Source organism: Alligator mississippiensis, chromosome 5 (assembly GCF_030867095.1).
Source record: "Alligator mississippiensis isolate rAllMis1 chromosome 5, rAllMis1, whole genome shotgun sequence".
Classification (NCBI taxonomy): Eukaryota; Metazoa; Chordata; order Crocodylia; family Alligatoridae; genus Alligator; species Alligator mississippiensis.
Genome location: NC_081828.1, coordinates 218,168,475 through 218,177,480, shown reverse-complemented (window position 1 = coordinate 218,177,480; position 9,006 = coordinate 218,168,475). Strand labels below are relative to the sequence as shown.

The 9,006-nt window shown below is 60.8% G+C and overlaps 2 non-coding genes across 2 annotated transcripts; one reads left to right on the top strand and one right to left on the bottom strand.

Annotated features, from left to right (window-relative positions):
- The first annotated feature begins 5,255 nt into the window (after positions 1 to 5,255).
- On the top strand, positions 5,256 to 5,371 carry LOC132251011 (U5 spliceosomal RNA). The gene has a single exon (XR_009462821.1). It is a non-coding gene; the product is annotated as a U5 spliceosomal RNA (small nuclear RNA).
- Positions 5,372 to 7,795: 2,424 nt separating this feature from the next.
- On the bottom strand, positions 7,796 to 7,911 carry LOC132251015 (U5 spliceosomal RNA). The gene has a single exon (XR_009462824.1). It is a non-coding gene; the product is annotated as a U5 spliceosomal RNA (small nuclear RNA).
- Positions 7,912 to 9,006: the final 1,095 nt, after the last annotated feature.

Below are 9,006 nucleotides of genomic sequence, written 5' to 3'. Positions count from 1 at the left end.
GGTGGGTGCGGGCACTTTATGGAAAGGCTACGAGCAGGGTGCTGGCGAGGGGTTTCCTGGGGGAAGCCTTTGCAGTGGACTCGGGGGTGAGACAGGGATGCCCGCTGTCGCCGGGGCTCTTTGTCTGCGCCATCGAGCCTCTGGCACAACGGATCGGGGGGATAGGGTGATTAGCGGGGTGAGAGTGCCGAGGGGAGGGGAATTGAAAATCCTCCTATACATGGATGATGCGACATGGGTAGTGAGGGACGAGGTGTCCCTGGGAAGAGCCTTGAAGCACGTAGACGAGTTTGGGGAGGCATCCGGAGCGAGGCTGAACGTGGACAAGAGCGTAGTGCTTGCGGTAGGGAATTGGGGGGAATTGAGAAACCTTGGGCTACGGGTGGAAAGGGAGGAACTGAAGGTGCTTGGCGTCTGGATGGATACCCAGGGGAAAGGGAAACGGGCGTGGGAAGTGTTGGAGGGGAGAGTGAAGCAGACGGTGGGGTTGTGGAGCACACGGGGGCTATCATCGAGGGGGAAGGTGCAAGCGATCAAACAGTGCTTGCTGCCGCTAATCCTGTACACGGCGATGGTGTACCCCCCGTCCTGGCGACAGGCCCGGCGGGTCCAGCGGGCCTTGTGCCTTCTCTTTTGGGGGGGGAAGACCGAGAAGGTGGCTAGGACAGAGATATATAAGGAAGAGGGATTGGGGGGATGGGGCTTCCCCAACATAGAGCCCTTTGTTTACGGGCACTTTTTGAAGCTGGTGGTGAGGGAAGCGAGGGGAGCAGCGGGCACCGTGACCGATTTCTGCAGGTTCTGGGGGGGAAGCTCCTGAGAAGGCTGGGCCTGTTCGGGAGTGCGTGGCAGGGAGCGTGGGCTTGGCAGATGTCGCGGCCCTACGCCCGACTTGGAGCCTTTGTTGCACAAGAAGGATTGGAGGGGTTAGGGATCGAGGGGCTGGGAGATGCCAAAAAGGTCTTCAATTTCCTGAGAGGGAAGCAGAGGATGTCGGATGTCGGGGAGTTGAGACCGGAGCAAGTCAGCAGGGTGTGGAAAGGACTGGTGGGGAAGGACTGGAAAGGGGAGCATGAGGAGCTGGCGTGGAGGGCGGTGCGAAATGCTCTGCCAGTGCGACAGGTGCTCTATCGCTGGGGACTCTCCCGGTCCCCCAAGTGCCCAAGGGAGCTCTGCGATGAGCCTGAGTCGGTGACACATGTACTGACAGACTAGAGACAGATCTTGAGAGCTGGGTTTCAGGGCTGCTCTCCTCGTACCCGCCACTCAACCGCGGGCTGCAGTGGGGGGAGCTGAGAGAGAAGGGTCCCCGCACCCTAGCAGGATGGGGGTGCTGTGCGTCGGGGGGAGAAACAGCAGCAGGGTGGGGGGCTGTCTTGGGGGTGAGGAGCAGTGCCCAGCTCATAAATGGGGGGAAAGGAGCTGGGGGGCAGATTTAGGCCCCCACAGTGAGGGAGGGAGCAGGGCCAGGGGTGAATGGGGCCCTGGGCTGGGCCAGGTCATCCAGAGGCACGGGGGGGTGGGGGGTGACTTCCCCTCAGCAGTGCACACCCCCTGAGGGAGGCATGGGGGCACATGCCCCCCCATGGGGCAGAGGTGGGCTGCCCGCTGCAGGCTGGAGCTTTGTGCCCTGCTGCCTTCCCCAGAGCTCAGCCACGCGACACGGTTGCTGCCCACCTGGCAGGCAGGGGACGTGCGGCACATTGGCCACCCCGCACATCCCCTGCCTTCTCGGTGGCAGGACGCACACTGGGGTCGCACTGCTGGGGTCCTGGGGCAAAGGTAGCAGGGCGCAGAGCCCCAGCCCACAGCAGGCAGCCCGCCTCTGACCTGCCCCCTCCCCAACGCCTCTGGACAATTTGCCCCAGCCCCAGGGCCTGCTCCTGCCCCACTCCCTCCTTCACCGTGGGGGCCTCAAACTCCCCCCCCCCACACCACCCCTTTCCCTCCACCTACCAGTTGGTAAAATCCAGAGATCTGAGGGTTGAATCGGGAAATCGAGACTTGGAGTTATTTTGACTTCGAAATCCCGAGTCTCGCGATGGTTTCATGACAGCTGGCATTACTGGGAACTGTAGTGCTGATCCTCACGTCCATGTGATGTCTTTGAGGGGTTCACCAAAGTTTTCCCCAGCATATCGCACCCCAAAGTTTTCAGTCCTAATCCCAGCGCTGCTGGGGCAGGAACCTGCAACAGAACTCAAAGGCCAGACAAACAGCTGGGCCAGGACACGGCGCCACAAAAGCAACGTGTGCCTGGCCCAAAACGTGCCAGGCCCAGACAGACGGCAAACAAATGTACAGCGGGGCTCAGCAATATGGCTCTGCTGAGACACAGCAGTAAAATGGGGACTCAGGCCTGACCTGCACCTGGGCTTGAATGTACAACAAAGGAGCGCCAGGCCCACTTGGCTGCAGCCTGGCAAAGCCAGGCCTATACAGCACTGAGGTCTGGACAAACAACAAGTGCCAGGGCTTCACCCTGGCCCAAATCTGCCAGCCAACACGTGGTGGGGTTCAGCCCCACGCCGGCGGGCTGCAATGCACCAGCTGTGAAAGAGCAAAAAGGGCGCAAGATTATGGCCACAACCTGGACATCCAGCAACATCTGTATATAATAAAAACCTAGTCCCCACTACATCCCCGCAGGGGTCAGGCCCACTTCCCAGCGCAGGAGAGGATAGGCAAGCATCTGGCCAGCTCAGGGGCACAGCAGCACGGGCCCCACAGATGTCCTGCTCTCAGACAGGGCAGGGGAGATGTGGGGGGAGCAGCTCTCATGGAGCCCTAGGGCCGCACCAGCCGGCGGGGGGCTGACAGGGAGAGGCCAGAGGGACCAAGCCATCTACTCGCACCGGGGAGGCCACATCTGGAGTCCTGTGTCGAGTTTTGGGTCCCTAGTACAGAAAGGACGTGGACGCATCGGAGCGAGTCCCATGAAGGGCAATGCAAATTGCTGTGGGGCTGGGGCACGTGACTGGTGAGGTGAGGCTGAGGGAAATGGGCTGATTGAGTCTGCAGAAGGGAAGACCGAGGGGGATTGAATAGCAGCCTTCACCTCCCTGCAGGGGGGCTGCAAAGAGGATGGAGCTGGACTGGTCTCAGTGGGGGCAGATACAGGACAAGGAGCAATGGGCTCAAGCTGCAGCAAGGCAAGTAGAGGTTGGAGATTCGGAAGAACTCTCTCGTGAGGAGGGTGGTGGAGCACTGGAACGGGTTGTGGACTCTCCATCCTTGGAGGTTTTGAAGACCCGCCTGGACAACGCCTTGTCTGGGATGACGTAGCTGGGGCTGGTCCTGCTTGGAGCAGGGGGCTGGCCTGGATGCGATCCCCTGGGATCCCTTCCACCCTCATTTACTGGGATTCTATGACCTAGATGCTAAGACAAGAGCCGGGAGCGACAGGCAACCAAGCCCCCCAGGCACGGGGGGACCCAGCTGCCCCGCAGCAGGGCAGCTGCCGACAATCGCCCAGCCCTGCCAGCCCACAGCTGCCCACAAAACCCATCTGCCAGCCTGGGCAGGGCTGCTTCCCTGTGGGCTGTCCCCCGAGGCTAGCCCAGGACCTGAGAGCGGGGGACACGGGGCTCCTGGATGGGGCAGGTGGTGTGATCGCGGCACCCTATGGAGGAAGGAGGCCAGGACCTCCCGTAAGACCCTGCCCATCCTCCTCCCTCCTCTTGGCTCAGCCCCCCGGCAGCTCCGAGCATCTTCTGAACGTGGGGCTGGACCCCACACCGCCCCGGCCGCAAACCAGCTGGGCCAGGGGTGTGACGGTGCTCCTAGCAGCACCCCCGGGCTCCCGGGAGGCTCTTTCCTGCTGCTGCTTGGGGCTGGGGTTGCTGTGTGGACCCCCCTCACCCGAGCCATGAAGCACCAGAGGGGCCGGGGGCAGCCCCGAGGGGCAGGACGTGGGGAGGTCCTGATGGCTCCGAGCCTTGTTTGGTTTTTTGTTAGTATTTTCTTTTTTTTGAGCTGAGCTGTTTATATTTCTGAAAGAGGAATTTGGCTGGGAGAGAAGATGGGAGGTCACTTGGTCCCGGGGTGCAGCCCTGGCTGGATTGGAAACACAGGCACTTGGCAGCTTCTGTCCAACCCCTGCGGAGCAATTGTGTCCCATCAGCCCTGCCTTGCAAAATATACGCCACGCTCAAGAGCCCCGTGGACAATTGTCCACACTAAAGAGCATGGCGGGGAGCTGCCTGCTGGTCTGGCTGGCACTCCCTCCACCCGTGCCGACACACACCCGCGGCGCAGCTGCTCTCTGTCTGTCTCCGTGTCCATCTTCCTCTCTGTGGCTGGACCGGCCCGCATCCCGGGACTGCAAGGCTCAGACAGCGATGCCATCTCCGCAGGCTGCCTGAACCCATCTCACTCCTCTCATGTCCCGGGGCAGGGGCTTCCCCCAGGCTTGGGCCTGCACCTAGGATGCCCGCCACAGGGTTTGGAAACATCTGGAAGCCCCAGCCAGGGGTGGAAGACGTGTGCCCGTAGTAGGGCCGCTTCTGGCTCTGGACTGACTCTTGGATTTGGCTTCGTTTTGGCTAATCTGGCCTGGATTATGGACAATTTAAATTAAAATAAATAGACCCCCCTCCCGACAGCACCGCTCGGGCAGGGGATGCAGCCCCGAAGCTGGCATCACACCGTCATGTCGCAGTCCGGTGAATTTGTCTCCAAGCACAAAGCCTTAGTGTCATGTCCCCCGTCCGTTGTCCCCCCCGCCTCTCCCCATATTTTCTGAATGAAATCGGGCGTGTGCACGGGCCAAGTGTGGCAGCCTGCTGGGGTGCACACTTCCCTCGTGCACCAGGGAGCAGGAGAGGGACGCAGCCGGCTGGCCGAAGCGCTGGCTAGTCTGAACTTGGCTAATTGGGGGATTCGCATCAAAGCAGCGCGGGATAGCCCGTACACACGACAGCCAGCTGCGCTGAGCCGGGCTCTGGGGACGGGACGCTGCGGGGTCCCTAGTGCGGGCGACGGGCGCGTGCGTCTGCGGGGCGGGCTAGTGCAGCGGACTCTGGGGGCGGGGCTTCAAGCTCATCTGCATACCCAGGATGCAATGCTCCCGGAGCTGCGGGATTTGGGGTGTTTCTTTGCTGTTTTGGGAAAAGAAAGGTGGGGCCCGTGAGGTGGGGGTTGGGGGCTGTGCGTGCAGAGCTGTGCGGGGCGGGGGGTGGCGGGGCCGGGCCGGACCACCCTGTGCTGCGGGGCCCCCCCCCTGCCCCGGGCCGCTGCTGAGCCGTTGTAAGGCATTACTCTGGTTTCTCTTCAACACGCATAAATCTTTCGCCTTTTACTAAAGATTTCCGTGGAGAGAAGCAGTAACGAGTTTACACCCAATTTTTCGAGGCCCTGTTCTGGCGGGGCTGTCCTTCCGTGTGCAAAAGTAGATCCCGTTTGTTTTGTGGCCAAGTGCTGATGAGAGGGACAGCGCCCCGTGTGTGCTGTTGCCCTCGTCGGCCGTGTGCTTGGAGTGACAGCAGCGGTGACTGTGCGCCGTGGTTAAACACTGCTGTTGCTGCGTGTGGGCTGCAGTGTCTCACTTGGCATCCTGCGTGTTTGTGCGGGCAATCAGGTGCGGTGCCCATCTTCTCTCCGGGTAGGAGCAGGCCCTGGGCTGCCGGGAGATCATCTGCCTCCTCCCACGTCTTGTGGCACCACTCAAATACTACTTCTTCTCCTCCTCCTGGTGTTAGTCCTGCTGGGCGTCCACACACCTCCTCACCCAGGCTCGCCCAGGTTATGGTGCTGGTTTAGTTGCCAACAACCGGACCATGGAGGAGGGTGTGCCGGGTTACACCGTACCACCGCGCAGACCAAGAGAGGCCTGGTCTGACAACAGAGTCAAAGGGGACAGTAAAGCATTGCTAAAATCCCAGGGTTTGCACTTGCTGCCGGGGAGGTGCAGCTCCATCCAGCTGCACTTCAAGATGCATGGCTCCCCGAAGCCTGCGAGGAGATCGCACCCACACTGTGGTCACACTCGGTCTCCTGGCACAAGAAGTGTGTCTGGGGCACGCGTCAGGCCGGCAAGCCGGCTGCGACCCTCCCTGCACCACCGCCCGGAGCAGCAGCTGCCCCAGGCAAGGGGCACAGTGTGTGCAGAGTCCAGGCAAGCACTGCTGGAAAACAGAGGCCGTAAGAGCCCACGAGGACGTGTACCCCTGGCCAGATCCATGCTCCCCGGAGCCTCCAGCACCAAGCGGCTCCACACACAGCTCAGCATCGACCGCCCCTTGGCCTGCCAGGGCGCTGCACGGCCAGCACAGAGCCTGGCTCGAAGGCCTCAGCCCACGCACCGGGTAAAGACGCAGCGGTTCCTCGCCTACAGATGAGGAGAAGCTGCAGCCTTTCCTGCTCCTCTGCGCTGAGACATCCTCGAGCCAGCTCGGCTGAGTGAAGCTGATTCTTACTTGAACACAACCCTTCCGCCGTTCCCCGGGGTCTCTGGCCAGAGCCTCCTTTCTGGGCAGGGGTATTGCCAGCTGGGCAAGGGCCAGGGGCAGGTTGACCAGGACGTCCCTGGACCTGGTGGGGCTGCAGATTTTTTTTTAATTCAATTTTCCATATTCCAAGCCAAACTCCCCCAAACAAATTCCAACTCCAAGAGCCAATCCAGAGCCAGAAGTGGCCCTACACCCGGCAAACATCCTCCACCCGTCTGGGGCTTCCAGATGTTTCCAAAACATTTGGCAGGCGTCTTATGTGCACAAGCACAGAGGCTTGGGGTTCGGATGCCCCCAAGTTTTGCTTGCCCTCAGCTGTAGGGCCCCAGCGGCAAGCCAGGGAGGAGGCTCCCATTTTCATAAAGTGGGCTTAAAGCCCAGACCTTCCCACTCCAGCAGCTAAGTGGGAGGCTTGCAATGCATTACCTTGGCAGGTGCTCGCCCCGTGCCAGGAGAGCGGTCTTCCCTGGTGTGGCTAGGTCCCAGGACCTCCGAGCCTTGTGCCCTGGCCGAGCCCCAGGCCCACGGGGTGCCACGGCAGGCAGGGGTGCTGTCCCCTTGCCCCTTCCTGCAGAAGCACGATGCCCACTGCTGGTGCAGGTGAGCGGCCTGGAGGTGTTGGCAGTGGGCATGGACCACCCCGTCATCCACGTCCACATCAGTCACAAGTCATGACTGCATGACCTGGGCAAAGTGCTGTGGGCCATGCGGCTGGACCAGATGGCCCCGGCCCAGGCCCTGCCTGCAGCTGCTGCGTCCAGGAGATGAAGGCGCTGCGGGAAGGTTTGGGGCTGGTGGGACAGGGCCTGGGATCAGGGAGACTTGGGGGGAGCAGGTGGAGTGAGGGCCTGTGGGGGTGGGAGCACCTGGGCTGGGGGCTCTCCCTGGGTGCCCAGCGGAGGGGAGGGTGAATGCTGCAAGGCCGGCTGGATCCCGGTGCAGAGAGTCAGGGTTTTAAGTCAAGTGTCTGTGGAAATCCCTATCTTGTGCTCTGGTGTTTGCGGATCTTGTGTTCTCCAGCTCGTGTTCGGGGGGGCCAGCAGGACTGACGGCAGGAGAAGAAGTAATGGTAGTAGTTGTAAGAAGAAGCAGTGTTTGAGTGCTGCCCAAGCCGTGGCAAAGGCGGCAGCCCAGGGCCCAGGGCCCTCTCCGACCAGCAGAGATGCCGAAGAAACACGAGGACGCAAGCCAAGCCCCGCACGTGCGCAGCACTCACCCCGCACCGGCACGGGGCCCCGGCGTCCTGAACCCCCCGGGCCGGGCCGTGCAGCACCAAGCGCACAATACGAGCCCTTTCACCAGCAGCAAAGCACAATTTAACTCGTATACTTTTGCACGCTCAGGGTACTTCCGCCAAAACGGGGCCTCAAAAAATTGGGTGTAAACTCATCACTGCTCCTCTCCATGGAAATCGTTAGTAAAAGGCAAAAGATTTATGCGTGCTGAAGAGAAACCGGAGTGATAAGCAGCAACGGCTCGGCAGACGGCCCAGGGCGGGGGGGCCCACAGCGCAGGGTGCAACAGGCCCACCCCGCCCCTCCCGGCTCTGCATGCCCAGCCCCTGGCCCCTGCAGCAGGGATCACACCTTTCTTTTCCCAAAACAGCAAAGAAACACCCCAAACCCTGCAGCTCCAGGCGCACTGCATCCTGGGTATGCAGATAAGCCCCGCCCCACCTCCTGCACTAGCCCGCCCTGCGCACACACGCACTGGTCACCCGCACTAAGGACCCGACAGCGGCCCGTTCCCAGAGCCCAGCTCGGTGCAGCTCGCTGGGTGTGTGTACGGGCCATCCCGCGCTGCTTTGATGCGAGTCAAACCTCGGGCTACAGCACCCCCAGTTACCCAGTGTCTGTGCTCCCCATCTCCTCCGCACCGGGCTGGGGCAGCTGTGACTGCCGCACCGGGGTCAGCACAGTGCAGACTCGCTAGCACTTCCCTTCTCCCTGGCGCACGAGGGAAGTGTGCCTGCTGGCAAGCTGCCACACTTGGCCCGTGGGCGTGCCCGCTGTGAACGGCGATGAGATTCAGAAAAGGAATTGGGGGGGGGCTAAGACTTTGTGCTTGGAGACAAACTCAGGGGACTGCGACATGATGGCGTGATGCCAGCTTTGGCGCTGCACCCCCTGCCCGAGCGGCGCTGTCGGTGTAGCAGAAAGCCCCCTTTTCCTCTTGCCTGCAGTTGCTCTCCCCTCCTTCGATATGTTTTTCCTCTTCTACCTTTTCTTCTTTCCTCTTTCTTTCACTTTAAGATAAGGAATTGTGTTGTAAAATTTGTATGTGTGCATATTGTATCTCCCTGTGTATGTTGGTAGTTTTATCTATTTGTGTGCCATGGCATTTGTAGCTTATATTTTATACTCCTCACCTTTCAACTATAAATGTGTTTAGTAACAATATTAACAAGGGCAGGAGTCAAACTGCCGCTTCCCTGTATCAGGGAAGGGCTTGCGCCACCCCAGAGATTCAGGCAGCGATGGATCAGGAGGACAGCTTTGGGGGAGACAATATTCTCCAGAGCATAGTGGGTTTGGGGATCAGTTTGGGAAGAAAGACA